The sequence below is a fragment of the Coregonus clupeaformis genome, chromosome 20, assembly GCF_020615455.1.
Source record: "Coregonus clupeaformis isolate EN_2021a chromosome 20, ASM2061545v1, whole genome shotgun sequence".
NCBI lineage: Eukaryota > Metazoa > Chordata > Actinopteri > Salmoniformes > Salmonidae > Coregonus > Coregonus clupeaformis.
This window is the reverse complement of record NC_059211.1, coordinates 37,154,402-37,171,328: the sequence shown is the minus strand read 5'-3', so window position 1 is coordinate 37,171,328 and position 16,927 is coordinate 37,154,402. Positions and strand designations below refer to the sequence as shown.

General features: G+C 41.8%; 1 protein-coding gene across 1 annotated transcript in view; it reads left to right on the top strand.

The window, feature by feature from the left end:
• The first annotated feature begins 5,556 nt into the window (after nucleotides 1–5,556).
• Nucleotides 5,557–16,927, top strand: part of LOC121533334 (disabled homolog 1) — a 235,656-nt gene continuing 224,285 nt past the window's right edge. The window contains exon 1 of the mRNA XM_041839167.2: nucleotides 5,557–5,927. The gene's annotated coding sequence lies outside the window, so the exon portion shown is untranslated. The remainder of the gene's footprint in view (nucleotides 5,928–16,927) is intronic.

The window sequence follows — 16,927 nt, the reverse complement described above, 5'->3', positions numbered from 1 at the left end:
AGACTCAGTCAGGGACAGGTTGAAAATGTAATTGAAGACACTTGCAAGTTGGTCAGCACATGCTCTGAGTACACGTCCTGGTAGTCCATCTGGCCCTGAGGCCTTATGAATGTTGACCTGTTTAAAGGTCTTACTTACATCGGCTGCGGAGAGCGTGATCACACAGTCATCCGGAACAGCTGATGCTCTCGTGCATGCTTCAGTGTTGGTTGCCTTGAAGCGAGAATAGAGGTAATTTAGCTCATCTGGTAGGCTTGTGTCACTGGGCAGCTCGCGGCTGTGCTTCCCTTTGTAGTCTGTAATAGTTTGCAAGCCCTGCCACATCCGACGAGCTTCGGAGCCGGTGTAGTACGATTCAATCTTAGTCCTGTATTGACGCTTTGCCTGTTTGATGGTTCGTTGGAGGGCATAGCGGGATTTCTTATAAGCGTCCGGGTTAGAGTCCCGCTCCTTGAAAGCGGCAGCTCTACCCTTTAGCTCAGTGTGGAGGTTGCCTGTAATACATGGCTTCTGGTTGGGGTATGTATGTACAGTCACTGTGGGGACGACGTCATCGATGCACTTATTGATGAAGCCAGTGACTGATGTGGTGTACTCCTCAATGCAATCGGAAGAATCCCGGAACATATTCCAGTCTATGCTAGCAAAACAGTCCTGTAGCTTAGCATCTGCGTCATCTGACCACTTCTTTATTGACCGAGTCACTGGTGCTTCCTGCTTTAGTTTTTGCTTGTACAGAGGCTTGCAAAAGTATTCACCCCCCTTGGCATTTTTCCTATTTTGTTGCCTTACAACCTGGAAATAAAATAGATTTTTATGTGGTTTGTATCATTTGATATACACAACATGCCTACCACTTTGAAGATGCAAAATATTTTTTTGGGTGAAACAATAAATAAATAAGGCAAAAAAACAGAAAACTTGAGCGTGCATAAATATTCACCCCCCCCAAAGTCAATACCTTGTAGAAGCTACCTTTTGCAGCAATTACAGCTGCATGTCTCTTGGGGTATGTCTCTATAAGCTTGGCACATCTAGCCACTGGGATTCTTGCCCATTCTTCAAGGCAAAACTGCTCCAGCTCCTTCAAGTTGGATGGGTTCCGCTGGTGTACAGCAATCTTTAAGTCATACCACAGATTCTCAATTGGATTGAGGTCTGGGCTTTGACTAGGCCATTCCAATACATGTAAATGTTTCCCCTTAAACCCTCGAGTGTTGCTTTAGCAGTATGCTTAGGGTCATTGTCCTGCTGGTAGGTAAACCTCCGTCCCAGTCTCAAATCTCTGGAAGACTGAAACAGGTTTCCAACAAGAATATCCCTGTATTTAGCGCCATCCATCATTCCTTCAATTCTGACCAGTTTCCCAGTCCCTGCCGATGAAAAACATCCCCACAGCATGATGCTACCACCACCATGCTTCACTGTGGATGGTGTTCTCGGGGTGATGAGAGGTGTTGGGTTTGCGCCCAGACATAGCGTTTTCCTTGACGGCCAAAATAAAAATAAAGAATAACCCTTCTGACTGGTACTGTATATACTACATATATAATATATACTGTATATATAATGTATACAGTATATATTTCCTGGTGCTAGGATCAGTAGCCTACATCAGGACTTGTATAGTTTGAGCAGGTCAAGGAAGCACCGATGATGGCTGTTCCAATCTCTCGACCCCTGTCGGATGTTCAGATAATGTCCCTAATTTTGGTCATGCATCTTGTATTATGAGCAATGCTACAATGCGATTGGGCAAGGACTTGCCTATGAGCACTCAGCATTAAAAGACCAAAACAATGATGGTGAAGAGAGCATCAACACCTTGCATCATGTGGACCAGTGGAGGCTGGTGGGAGGAGCTATAGGAGGATGGGCTCATTGTAATGGCTGGAATGGAATTAATGGAACGGTATCAACCACATCAAACATATGGAAACCACGTTTGACCCCGTTCCATTAATAATTCCATTCCAACCATTACAATGAGCCCTTCCTAATATAGCTCCTCCCACCAGCCTCCTCTGGTGTGGACTGAGGTGATGGAAGACAGATAGGTGGAGCTGTGGAGAGAATGCAGCTGCCTTTTCAATATTTAACATTGTAGATTACCTCCAATTCTCTCTATTGAATAGAAAGTCAATATTGTCCACGTCTGACCAACCATTTGCGGGTCCATGTTCTGCGCCTCTGTCTCTTTTTTAATGTTTATGAACATAATAATTGTGCACACGAATAAAGCAGCTCGCTGTTTGCGCTGTGGCTTTTCTTTTCTACGTCAGCCAGCCATGAAACGCAGGGCAGGATCAACTATGGAATCATTGTGTAATGTGAGCACGTCCAAGTTGTTACAATTTTAGAAGTCATGTATGCCCAGCATAACATACGTTTCTTTCCATTCATCCAATGGCTGGTGCACAGTGCACTGTTTGGATGCTGGGAATTATTTTAGAGTGGATGAACGTGCGCAGGTAGCCTACTTTTTGAAGTAATTTGTTTGACAATCAGATGAAAACATAATGGCTGGTTGTGTTCATGCCACATTACAAGGTAATACATATTTACTGTTAAAATACACATCTTTACTATTAGGCCCATAAAAGAATCGCCCGCACAAATAGGAAGTCCTGTGAAAAAAATATACCCTGAATGATTTAAATTTAACCATAAACTTAAATGAATGCCTATTTTGACTTTGTCCCTGTGGTAACTAGTGACAACCCCCCGAATGTCACGGTATAATTCGCACTCTGCATTTAACCCTTTAACACAGTCGAAACAGCTTCTGTCTGCAGATCACAGCAGTGCAGACACCGTGATGGAGAGAGATAGCGATGGAGGGTGGGAGAGATGGCGGGAGGTAGGGAGGGATGGAGGCAAAGAGTAAGGGTGAAATTCTGCTAAATGGCATATTATTATTATTATTATTAAAGTGGGGTGGAGGAGGATAGGACTACATGAGTCCTCGATTAACCAGTGAATTTTGATCGAGGATATACAGCTACATATTCCTATGAAACGTTATAAGCAACGTTTTAACCGAGACCTCTTGGTATACTTGTCTATTGAATATTTATCTGTTTCATGGTGACTCAGTCACTATAGAGCAACACTTGAATCCTATTGAGTGTTTGGCAGTTTGCTATAGTGTTAGATAAGTGAGTATGTTAACAGAGTAGAGGAGATAGACTAATGAGGAATTGATAGCTGAACAATGTTTAGTAAAATAACCCTGAGATGCTCCTCTGTCACACTGGAGCTGAAACACATACATGCAAGCACACACACTAGAGCATATCATTAAAGATATTTCATTATCAGAGTTTCAAACCCTGAATAACAACAACAGAATACCTTCAATTTCCAAACAAATTCATGTCTCACATCTCGCCTCCCCTCTCTCTCTTTCTCTCTCCTCACTCTTTATTTCTCTCACTCTCTTTCTCTCTCTCACTCTCTCTCTCTCATTCTAATTAGTGCAGAGAAGAGTGAAATTATTAACTCCCATTTACTGATGAATGCAGGCTGCTACTGTGTGTGTGTGTTTGCAGGTTATTATATTTCCAGGCAGTGTAGGTGTGTGTGTGTGTGTGTGAATTCCATTCTTCTTATCCAATCCTGAGGCTTATCAGATCACAATGTAAAAACCTCATTAATTACACACCGTGACCGCTGCCAACACACTGGGAGAGGAGGGGAAGAGGAAGGGATGGAGGAGGGGGGTGAGGTAGAGGAATGAGGAGAGGGGTGAGGGAAAGATGGAGGAGGGAGTTGAGGTAGAGGAATGAGGAGGGGGGTGAGGGAAGGATGGAGGTGAGGTAGAGGAATGAGGAGGGGGGTGAGGGAAGGATGGAGGAGGGGGTGAGGTAGAGGAATGAGGAGAGGGGTGAGGGATGGATGGAGGAGGGAGGTGAGGTAGAGGAATGAGGAGGGGGTGAGGAAAGGATGGAGGAGGGAGGTGAGGTAGAGGAATGAGGAGGGGGGTGAGGGATGGAGGGAGGTGAGGTAGAGGAATGAGGAGGGAGGTGAGGGATGGATGGAGGAGGGAGGGAGGGAGGAGAGAAGAGATGGAATATCAGCGATGTCAGCAATGAGTGGTAATTGAAAAGGTTTCCTTTGTGTGTGTGTGTGTGTGTGTGTGTGCACGCAAAGTGAGAGCATTAGGGATGAGCCTGTCAGCAGACAGAGGTTTGGGGGTTATAGGGTAAATGCTGCAGCCTACCTATGTTGATGAAAGCTAACACACACACACACACACACACACACAGTGTAGAGTGAATGTGTGCAGTTAGGTTTATTGCTGTGACCATAGCAATCAGGAGTCCAGATGGAAATGCCATGTTTAAGGGAGGGAGGGAGGGAGAGAGCGAGAGAGAGATCTCCATCCATCCTCTTCCATCTCCATCCTTGATTGATTGGAAAATTGATATGAAATGGATTATTGTAAAAGTGTCTGTAGAGATTTTAACCCAATGAATCCCAAACTTTCTCAAAGTTTCACCATCATTGTAAAGCCCTAGTTATTTTGAAAATATTATTATTTATTCATGGGATTAGTGATTTATTAATTTGCCATTTCAGATGTGCTCTCAGTGTTGTGAATACGTTGTTGTATTCCCTCCTGTCTGCAGGCTCACAGCTTCAGCCTGTTGTAGGTGTCACGATCGTTATAGGAACCGGACCAAGGCGCAGCGTGATAGGCGTACATCTTTTAATGAGTACTTTACATCAACAACAAAACGATACGTGAAGTCTAAAGGTTCACCAACACAAACCTATACAGAACAAGATCCCACAAATAACTAGTGCCAACAGGCTGCCTAAGTATGGTCCCCAATCAGAGACAACGAGAATCAGCTGCCTCTGATTGGGAACCACCCTGGCCAACATAGAAAACACGAACTAGAACACACATAGAACATAGAAAATCACACATAGAAAATCCACACCCTGGCTCAACATATAAGAGTCTCCAGACAGTGACAGTAGGGTAAATGTTGTTCCCATCCCATATATTCTCCCGTCTGTCTGACCTGTCTGTCTGTAAATACTGTGTCTGAGCTAATAGCTGTATTAGGGAGGGTAAACTAAGCCTGTCTTTGTCAAGGCATTAGACGTGTAGAGGTGTGTGTGTGTGTGTGTGAGGTGTCTGTGTGTTATTTGTGTGTGTGTGTGTGTTAGATAGATGTTTATGTGTATGTGTGTGCATTACGCATAGAGGATGAATACATTAAAGGATAAACGGATTAGGATTAATCTACCCCTCCACTCCTCCTCCTCCTCCTCCTCCTCCTCCTCCTCCTCCTCCTCCTCTTCTCCTCCTTCTCCTCTTCTTCTGAGGAGGTGGATGAGGAGGGATGACTCGTCAGAGAAGAGGAGAGGAGAGAGGGATGCTGCTATTAGGAGGAATGTGGTAGTGGTGAGAGAGGAGAGGAGGGGAGTGGGAGAGGGAAGCTTAATGCTGAATAGGTGCTGCTTGCTAGCCTCTGTGCTGCTGTAAGTCTATAGCTGCAGCTAGCTTGACCGGCTAGCGCTGTAGAGCTGTAGTAGGAGAGTAGCGTAGCGTCACTCTGCCAATCCTCTGCTCCCTGCATTAGCATTAGCCACCACTGCAGGTGGAGCCTCTGCACCAGGCAGCATCAGCCCTTCTAGTGCCATACAGAGCAGAGCTGCTGTTAGATAGCAGTGTCTCTCATACAATTGTAGTACAGTGAGCTGTTGTGGTCTTGTGGCTCCAGGCTGTCTCTCTCACTGTCTGTCTGCTTTCCTGTTTGTCTGCCTGCCTGTCTGTCTGCTGAGGATTTCCGTCTCCTTCCGGGATACCCTCTTTATTGGGGACCCAGGAGGACAGAGGAAGAGGAAGAGTGGTTTCAGAGCGAGGGAGAAGAAGAAGGAGAGGAACGGGCGAGAAGAGCAGAATCCATCAGGTGTGTACGCCGCAGAGGAGGGAGAGAAAGAAGAGTAAGGAAGGAGAGAAGGAGAGAGAGAACGGATGAGTGTGGTCTGGGGTGAGTGTGTGTGTTTGTGTGTGTGTATGGGGAGGGGGTGTAGTACATCAGATACATATCTTTTGTAATCTTTTAGCTGGCAAAATATTTGTCATTTCTGTGATATTGTTTTGCAATGGTAAAACTGGTTTGCTATTTTTCTGACAAGCATGCATGGAGATTGATATATTTTACAGAGGGATAGGTGGAGAGAAGGGACATACAGTTCAAATAGAGAGCTCTTATAAAGATATTTAGAGATGGATAGAACGATGGATAGAAAGAGGTACAGATTGATAGAGAGAGCTAGAGATGGAGAGAGAGAGAAAGATGGATAAAGCTAGAGAGAGATGGATGGATAGTGCTACAAAGAACAAGGTGTGTGTGTGTGTTCTGGGCCGCTGTAACAGTTGTGTGTAGCAGGGTATCAATCACCATGGCTGGGCGCTGCCTCAAGGCTGCTCCATACCACTGCTTTCTCTCTAGTGTGTGTGTGTGTTTGTGTGTGTGCGTGTGCGTGTGTATCCATTGTATATGGTAGATGTATTGTGTTGTGTCAATGCATGGATAATTAATTACTGAAGGAATTTATAAAGTATCGTATTGTGATGTATTGCATTATGTCTTGTGTATAAGCTGTACATGTCTGCTCTATACGTGATCTGATAAACTCAAACTGCCAGTCTTCCCCTCTCTCTCTCTCTCTCTCTCTCATACACACACCCCCACACACACACACACTCACACCAGGCTAAGGCCTCACACACCATCACACACGCAGGCAAGCACGGGGCAGCACTAGCAGGGATGATGACTAGAATGTGAAATGGGGAAAGCAATTAAATCCACTGAGAAGAAAAAGACGCAAGTCATTCCATCTGCACGGAGCCAGCCCAGAGGAAGCCTGTGTGTGTGTGTGTGACTCTCACTCTCTTTCTTTCTATGCCTCTTTCTCAATCCCTTTTCTCTCCCTCCCCCTTCTCTGTCTCCCAGACACACACTAAGACATCCACCCACAGTTGTAGCCAGTGTGCCACAGGTCTGAATGCTAAATCAGCCTCATGCTGGTTCTCAGCCCACCGCCAGCCACGGTCTGTCTGAGTCTATGAGGGTTACAACACGGCCATTGCAGCAGTCTATCTACTGCAGTAGTGGTGGTCTCTGTCTCTATCTGCAAAACTGTGTGTGTGTGTGTGTGTGTGTGTGTGTGTGTGTGTGTGTGTTTCAGACCATTTTTGGGGGGTAACAAATAATTACTTTGGAGGTGACTACAACTATTTGAATACACATCCCATATTTCTTTGGTACTTTGGAGGTGAGTACAACTACTTGAATACAGATCTCAGGAAGTGACTGCTTTTCAAAAACGATTGGATTGGACGCCTTAAACTAAAGGCAGGGCTGTATCAGGAACTGCATGTTGCAGATAGAAATACATTGGAATAGAGCAAACACAATTTCCTATACTATTCCAATCTATCTGACAGAAGATCATATTTGATGTACACAATACATTTACTGTATATCTAAACATTCTGTAAATGTCCATTCTCCTGAACAGGCTCCAGGTGTAGATAATCAAGTCAAACCAACTAATTATATTTTGTACAGATACGTATAAATAAGTTGTGAGACTCAACTACTGTTTGAGTCATGTCTTTCAACATGCAACTGAAAAGGTCGAAAGCTGCTATTCATTTTATGATACCTGAAATTCAAAGCCATTTGAAACACGAAGTTGGATGCTTAGCAAAAACTATTTTGAACCTCCATCTGAGTGTTCTTGTTTCAAACACACACTATACCATCTTTAATGGGATCGTTTACTCAGAATACAAATTAACATGATTTTCCACCAAACTTGGCTGTAGTTGGTTCAAGAAGGCAGTTTTTGAATATTTAGTTCGCTTAGAAACATAACCCTTTACACTTGTGGGAATTGGCCTATATGGATAGGGCTAAATTGAAATGTTTCTTACAGAAGGAATATGAAAAGCATATGCATAATCATGGTAGCAATTGAAAGGGAGATTATGGGAGAATTATGTGCATTTTACATTTACTGTGCTTTTTGACACATTTGCTAATAACGAAATCTGAAAATACTCTGGATACATTCAGTAACATGATAAGAATATTCCTGGAAAATGTGTTGTAGGTGCAACATAAAACAAAAAAATTACAAGGGATTGAGTGAGAGGACTAACTGGTGTCTCCAAGTGGCCACACACCTCTCTAAAGTGTGCACAGTTCCTAAGTAACTTCAATGCACTTTTATGACTCAAAGAAGAGTCTTCAACTACAAGGTGCTGTTTGAGCTCTCCTAGCTGTGCCATTGAGGAACTAGAGCAAGCACACTTGTAGTTGTTTTGTTTGGAACACAACACTGCATCCCCACCATCACACATTTACTGTTGTTTACGCAATCCAAAAACGGCTCATTTTAAATTGCAATTTGAATCAGGTGGGCATCATTTGAAAGCTTGTTCTATTGCCAACATGACTAGCTAAGTTATAAAATACGATCTTAAGTGTTAGGCTTTCACAAGACAATTCAGAGAAACGGATCGTCATTTTGGTGCAAATAGAAAGGAGTCATGAGTGCATTTAGGTGCGTGTTCAGCGGCAAAGTTTCTTCACAATAGACAAACATAGGCTCCTTCTGTTCAGAACAACCCAGGGTATGACGCCATGCAGTGGCGACCCGTCATTCAGGGCAGGTGGGGTACAAGTACCCATCCAAGAAGGCTCAAGGTCATTGGCCACAGATAAAATGACGTCAAAAGACGTTATATCTACCCTAGCTTTGATTGGACTGATCATGTCAACATCATACTTTCAAAATCTTAGCTAGCAAGTTTGCAGTTATCATCATGAATCAAGTCGAGAATCTACTGGCAAATAATTTTCAATCCTTGTCATATGAAGAGAAATTATGAAGAGAAATTATAGATAAAACGTATCAGTTCTCATTGGTCATTGGACATAAACATTACACAACAAGTTGGAAATTGCAAATTTAACAATGAGTGGTTTGGAAGGAATCAGTGGCTAACTACAATCATTGCAAAGCAATCACTAGCCTGGTATTCAGTGGAGTGGATGTGTGGTCCAAGTCAAGGTGAGTCCAAAAATGTGTTGTATGCTGCTGCATAAATTATGTAATATGTCAGGGAGATATGTATACTGTAGCTAAGAAAGTAATACTTAGTGTATGTTGTGTAGTAAGCTGTTAGTAGCCCATGTGCCTCACCCTAATAATTTGGTCCCTTTCCCCCTCATAATTTAGCCTACTGTTCTGACTTGGTGGTGCACATGTAGCCTATAGCCTGTTTTAGAGAAATGTAATCATCGAATATTGTAAGAGCTTTCATTGTCTGCTTATATGCCCCCTTTATGTATCCTACGGTTCTGACTTGGTGTACAGGGAGAATACTGTAAGAACGGCCCATGTTCTGAGTTCTGTCACTGTACATTTAAAAAGTGCTGAACAAATAGACTACATATTTCCTAGCTCGCTCATTAATGTCTTAATCGAAATTACGGATTGCCTCTTATCTGCTCGTCGTCCCCCTATGCCATACTTTGTACATCTCAATTGTCAGTAGAAACCACATTTGTTTAAGCAAGTCAGCCATATCAGCTATGTTTTTTTTAAAGGCAGTACATGAGGCTGAATTAACTGTTTTGCTGCCAGACAAGGATCCGCTGATAGCCAGGTGTAGCTGTGGTAAGGATTCACTCCATGGTGCTGAAAAGAAAGATCTGCTGTTGGGACAGCTTTATGTAGGCCCTAACAGTTTGTGGGCACTGTTTGTCACCATTATAGTGCAATTAATGTACGTTTAGTGTTGTGTTGTGTAGTGGCTTTGCTGGCATGCATTAAAACAAAATTTTGGGAGTTTGCCCCACCAAGATTTACATGCTAAAATCGCCACAGACGCCATGTCATCTTGTAACTGTACATCAAACATAGTGATCATAAACCTTGACACTGTATATGACATGAGTTTTATGATATGTAAATGTGAAATGCACATTTGGACTCACAGGTGTTTGGCTTGCTTGTATGACATCAAAGCAGGATTTATTATAATCAATAATACATTGAGTCCTCTTAATTTACTGCATTACCCTCACTCAGACAACAACAAAAATTCAAAAGTTGACCAATTAGCTAGAGGGATGGGGGCAACTACTTGTCGCGTGCGGTGCTAAAGTTAATATCAGCCAGTCAAAACCCATACAGCACTGTGATGCACAGAGCCTGAGCTCAGACGTCATTCATAGCGTATTACTGTTCAGCCACTGCACCCAAATGTGCTATTTTCAACCCGTATACGGGTACGCGTGTAAAGGGCTAATAGCCTAAATGTAACAGTTACTGTTAGCATTCTCAGTAACATTACAGTCCTTGTGCCTGTGTAATAACACTGTAATTAATTTTAGAGCAACATTTTATTAGCATGATTAGTCATATGTATCAACAATGTTGCTATTTTAGTAATCACAAAGTTACTACATATGTATAAGAACTTGATGTCAAGTGTTACTGTATTAGGGACTGTACTTTATTTATAATGAAGGATACCTGGAGAATATCTGACCTCTCTGAAATGAAAATGGATGGCCTTCCCTTCAGTAAAATATATTTTTACCCGACCCTCCCTGAACGCTTGAAAAAATAACAAGTGACCCTCCCCTATACCCAAAATAATAATAAAAACATAAACTGAATAGCAGAGAACATGCCTACCATTTACCCTCACTCCTAGGACAGACCAGAGCATTAGATATGCAGTTTTAGAGACTGTTCTTCATTTTTTAAGCGTTACATGGCAAAGTAGCCAGAAGGTTGTGGATTCGCAGACCACAGCTGACAAGGGTAGGAGTGAAAAGATCTCCATTAAAATAAAAGCACTGCATGAATATATAATCTTATTTGTGGTCCGAGAAAAATTGCCTTTTATAAAGGCATTTCATGCAATGCTATGTCATTTTACATGACTGGAGACAAGCAGAATCTTTCTTAATACCACAACAGAGCATGACAAGGAATGAGCGCATGCTGCAGCACTGGAGACATTTTGATTTCTATTCAGGCTATTGTTAAGAAAGAGGATAGTCTACAGTGAGGGAAAAAAGTATTTGATCCCCTGCTGATTTTGTACGTTTGCCCACTGACAAAGACATGATCAGTCTATAATTTTAATGGTAGGTTTATTTGAACAGTGAGAGACAGAATAACAACAAAGAAATCCAGAAAAATGCATGTCAAAAATGTTATAAATTGATTTACATTTTAATGAGGGAAATAAGTATTTGACCCCTCTGCAAAACATGACTTAGTACTTGGTGGCAAAACCCTTGTTGGCAATCACAGAGGTCAGACGTTTCTTGTAGTTGGCCACCAGGTTTGCACACATCTCAGGAGGGATTTTGTCCCACTCCTCTTTGCAGATATTCTCCAAGTCATTAAGGTTTCGAGGCTGACGTTTGGCAACTCGAACCTTCAGCTCCCTCCACAGATTTTCTATGGGATTAAGGTCTGGAGACTGGCTAGGCCACTCCAGGACCTTAATGTGCTTCTTCTTGAGCCACTCCTTTGTTGCCTTGGCTGTGTGTTTTGGGTCATTGTCATGCTGGAATACCCATCCACGACCCATTTTCAATGCCCTGGCTGAGGGAAGGAGGTTCTCACCCAAGATTTGACGGTACATGGTCCCGTCCATCGTCCCTTTGATGCAGTGAAGTTGTCATGTCCCCATGGCAGAAAAACACCCCGAAAGCATAATGTTTCCACCTCCATGTTTGACGGTAGTACTTATTTCCCTCATTAAAATGCAAATCAATTTATAACATTTTTTACATGAGTTTTTCTGGATTTTTTTGTTGTTATTTTGTCTCTCACTGTTCAAATAAACCTACCATTAAAATTATAGACTGATCATTTCTTTGTCAGTGGGCAAACGTACAAAATCAGCAGGGGATCAAATACTTTTTTCCCTCACTGTAAGTTTGAAACAGTGCTAAAGTTGTCTATCAACTGTAACAGAACCAGTTACAACTGAAGTATCTGATCATCAATGAATTGGAGAAAAAGCCATTTGGTAGGTAGGCCTATATGCACTTGTAACTTTTTTCATTTAGGAAACTATCATTTTCTAATTTATTCTATTTTATTCCATGATATTGTTTTTACAAAATAGATGTTTTGGTGACTGTGATTAGGGCAATGGAATATAAAAGCATCTGCTAGGCTAAATCAACAAACTAGGCATGCATAGCTCACTGCATGATCCTCAAATAGGTCTGTTGTGGTCATGAAATTTTGTCAACCGGTGATTGTCAATTTACTGTTAATTAACATAAACAGGTGTAGCATCTCCTGGCTTCCACGCATATCCTACAAGCCACTGATGCAGACCTTTGGAACATCTACATTTTAAGTCTAATCAATCCATTTAATATAGCCTACACCATCACGATAAGTCCATTATGTATTTTAGACAGGTCTAAAGAAACATGATATGAAAAAAATGTAGGGTATTTCAGATGAACAGAATAGCATACTCTGAGTTGTCCTTATGTTAGGCCCTGATATGGCTATGCCATATGGCTGTGGGCTTCACTAGTTCATTTAGCAGACAAGATTTGCTTAAAATTCCGTGGCATTCTTTTTTATTATTTTATAGTATGAAGAATACAATTGAACATAAAATAGAATAGAAAGGATATTTTCTCCAAATGATTTCAAAGGAAGTTCACACATGCAGCTATTCTGTGTTGAGCGGTTAACAAAGAAACTGGTCCTCCTATATCCTTAATTTAGAGTTATTTATGTATCTTTAGTTGTGATACAAATGTTGGGCTATATGTTTAGATTTTTAATACATTCTAAAGCTGCATGATGGGACTCTAATGATGCTTTGAAAAAGTCGCAAACTGCGCACACTTCATCAGTCTCTCATTCACAATTTGACAAGCACTTGATAATATTCTCACCAGGCCTCGAATTTCCCAGCGGCATCCCCCTTGTGTGACCGTAATGCCCCCTAAAAAATCCATGCCTTTTGCGGCCAAAGTGGCCGTTGTGCCCCTGGGTTGAATATAATAATTAGAATTCCCTTGTCCAGGTTGCCGTGCTCCGAAGCACCTCTCACTCACACAGCTCTATCAGATGTAGCCAATGCCCATCACGTGATCGGATCCTTCTCACAGGCCTTTCAGCTAAGAAGTAGGCTACAAGTGAAAGAAGACAGACACATCCAGGATGCAACTGCGCGCATCCCTCTTATCGAATTCCGAGGCCATACTGAAGATGTTAGAACTGTCCACATTTAGCCTACTTTTCGTCAGCCAACAAGATGAGTAGGCCTAACGAACAGCAAAAGCACTAGCCTACGTCAATCTACTATCCCCCATAGTACAAAAGTTGACCTATTCTATTGGTAAATTTGGCCTTCTGTGCAATAAATAAATATTCCAAACATACTCTGGGACAGTTGTGGGATGCGGTAGATCCCAAATTCTGGGATACGATAGATCCCAAATTAATACAGCCACTTGCATCAAAAAACCTTTTAAAAGCAATGAGGCTAATGCAACAGATCAGAACATTTAGCTTAAAATGTTGATAAACTATTAGGCTATTTCTTCACATTATAAGTGCAGCAATGCGCACATGGCAGTAGGCTATAAGCACAAATGTTCCAAAATGCAATCAATTAGTGGGAAAAAACCTTGAAAGTGAAGGCCAATGCGATTATGCATGTAATGCTTTATTATAAAGGTGCATTTTTATGGTGAAAATTATCTTCCCCAAACATGAAACTCAAGCAGCCTATGCATGCCAGTTAGGCTATACACCGGTTATAAAGCGGATTAATGTGCTTAATTTTAAGAAGTTATTTGGCCACTTTAGTTGTGATACAAACCTTATCAAAACATTTAGGCCTATGGGCTAAGCTACATGAGGTGTGCGACTATGATTTGAAAAAGTCGCAAAAAAAAGACATGGGTTTTCTTGCCTTACTGCACAAGCTGGGTATCATTCCGAAGTTATAATACATCATTCACAAGTGATAGGCTAATATTGTCACACATCAGACTATTCTTAATTTAATGTTGTCTTTACATATACTAAATAATATATGTGTGAAATTAGTTTTGATTTAGAATGGACCATTATCATGCACCTGAAAAAAATACATGTCATCTATGCACTTAATTAGCGAATGCAGGATGCTTTTTCCATGGTTCATTTTCTTGCAAGCCAGGTAGGCTATACTCCTATTGTAAAGGGAACAATGTGCTTAATATTAGGAAAGTTGATAAATAAATATAGTAGGCCTCCTCTTTTTAATAGAGGCCATCTAAACTCTGTTTTTTTCACGTAATTGCATAGTCTATATAGAAATGTTGTGCAACATGAGCTCATGGGCTCTCATGAAGTGTTTGATTAGATTTTCAATTACATTTGCATTGATGTCAGAGTGTTTAGAGGGACAATAGAGTGCTGAGTACCAGGCAGTTAGCAAGTTTGGTAGGCTACTAATGACCATCAGCAGCATCAGAGCTTGGAGAAGACTAATCATTTTTTTACATTTTAGTCATTTAGCAGACGCTCTTATCCAGAGCATACATTTTTTTTTTTTTTTTTTTTTTTATTCACTGTGACTAAACGATCACGTGGAATTTGACTGCCATCAAGACTCATGACAGCCGGTGTAATATGCCATTTAGCAGACGCTTTTATCCAAAGGGTAAGGGTACATTTTTACGTATGGGTGGTCCCGGGGATCGAACCCACTACCCTGGCGTTACAAGCGCCATGCTCTACCAATTGAGCTACAGAGGACCACGTGTGGCAGTAATACGGTCACCATAACAGCCCTATCCTCAAACCTAACTGGCCAAACTGGTATTTCTAAAAGTGAATTGAAAAGGCACTGTAAGGCAAACTCATTTTAGCTCAGGGGCCACATGGAGGAAAATCTATTCCCAAGTGGGCCGGACCGGTAAAATTATGGTATATATAACTTAAAAACAACAACTTCAGATTATTTTCTTTGTTTTAATACTACCAACATAAAACATAAAGCTGGAGCCTGAGGACAGTGTGTCCAAAATAGTACAAGCACAACATCACTATTAATCATAAAACACCTGAAGTTTATTTGAAAATTCTAAAGAAAAAGAACACACAATGCCTCAGTGATTCACATAACTGTTTCACAGATCACAGAACTATATCAGGGTGTCATTTCTCAGGCAGAAATGTAGATACAAATAATGAAATCCTGTTCCCCAAACAAGTGCAAGAACCACAGAGTCAAGAATAGGTTAAATATACAAATAAAATAAAATCAATTAAAAACAATAGCACATCAACATAAAAACATATAAACATAAAGCTGGAGCCTGAGGACAGTGTGTCCAAAAGCACAACATCACTATTAATCATAAAACACCTCAAGTTATTTGAAATTCTGAGGACAAACAACACACAAACACACAATGCCTCAGTGATTCACAGAAGTATATCACAGATCACAGAACTATATCATGGTGTCTCATGCAGCACTTTAAGTGGGGTTGCATAGTTTATTTGACTCCTGATACCTGGCATCTTTAGCTTTCACCAGCGCATCAATATCAGGCGTCACATCCTGAGTGGCAGCCAACTTCAGGATGTGATTCAAGTGCTTGTGCGTGAGCCTTGAGCGCAGCTTTGTTTTATTCATGACATTATCCATCTTTAATGACTTGCAACACAAAGCCTCCTGGTGCAAAATACAGTGAAAAGTCCAAAAATCACGTCCTCCATTTGCAGATTGCACTTTCTCTCTGAACTTTGTCACAACGCCTGCTTTTTTCCCGATAATTGAGGGCGCACCATCTGTAGCCAGGCTGACAGCGCGGGACCAGTCCACTCCGACCCTGTCCAGCGCGCACGACGAGTGCAGTGAAAATATCAGCTGCTGTCGTTGTATCTGTCATCGGCACCAACTCCACGAACTCCTCGGTGACGGTCAATGTGTCATCAACTCCGCGGATGAAAATGGCCAGTTGTGCAACATCTGTAATGTCCGTGCTTTCATCAATTGCAACCGAAAAAGCAATAAATCACTTTACTTTTTGCTTCAACTGGCTGTCCAAATCCACTGAAAGATCGGAAATCCTGTCTGCAACTGTGTTTCTTTCAGGCTGATATTTGCAAAAGCCTGGTGCTTTTCAGGGCACACAATCTCTGCTGCCTTCATCATGCATGTTTTTACAAATTCACCCTCACTAAATGGTTTTGAAGCCACTGCGATTTCATTAGCAATGAGGTAGCTAGCTTTCACTGCAGCGTCACTGATGTCTCGGCTGTGAGTAAACACAGACTGCTGTTTCTTCAGACCCACCAACAGTTCATTCACCTTCTCTCTTCTCCGCTGTCCTTGAAAGTTGTCATATTTGTCGGCATGAAGACTCACATAGTGGCGACTGAAGGTTATATTCTTTCAGCACTGCAACATGCTGCGAACACACCAAACATACAGCTTTCCCATTCAATTCCGTGAATAAATAGAAGGATGACAATTTTTCTTGGAACACTCTGCACTCTGCGTCCACTTTTCTCTTTTTTGACAGAGACATATTGGGGCAATGAGGGTGCCAAAGCACATAATGTTAAAAGTAGAAGCCGTAATAAATATCGCGGGCAAAACAAAGTAGCTCATCCGGACTGGCTGCACTTGCTTGACCTATTTGCTCTGCCCCGGTATAAACAGTTTGCTTGCTTAACACAATTGCTATTGCGCCATCCAGTGGACACAATTGGAACAGCAGTTTCTTTTATTGAAAATTTGCAGCTCATTTTTATACTTTACAAAATTATCTTGCGGGCCGGATTAAACCCGTTTGCGGGCCTGATCCGGCCCGTGGGCCGGACG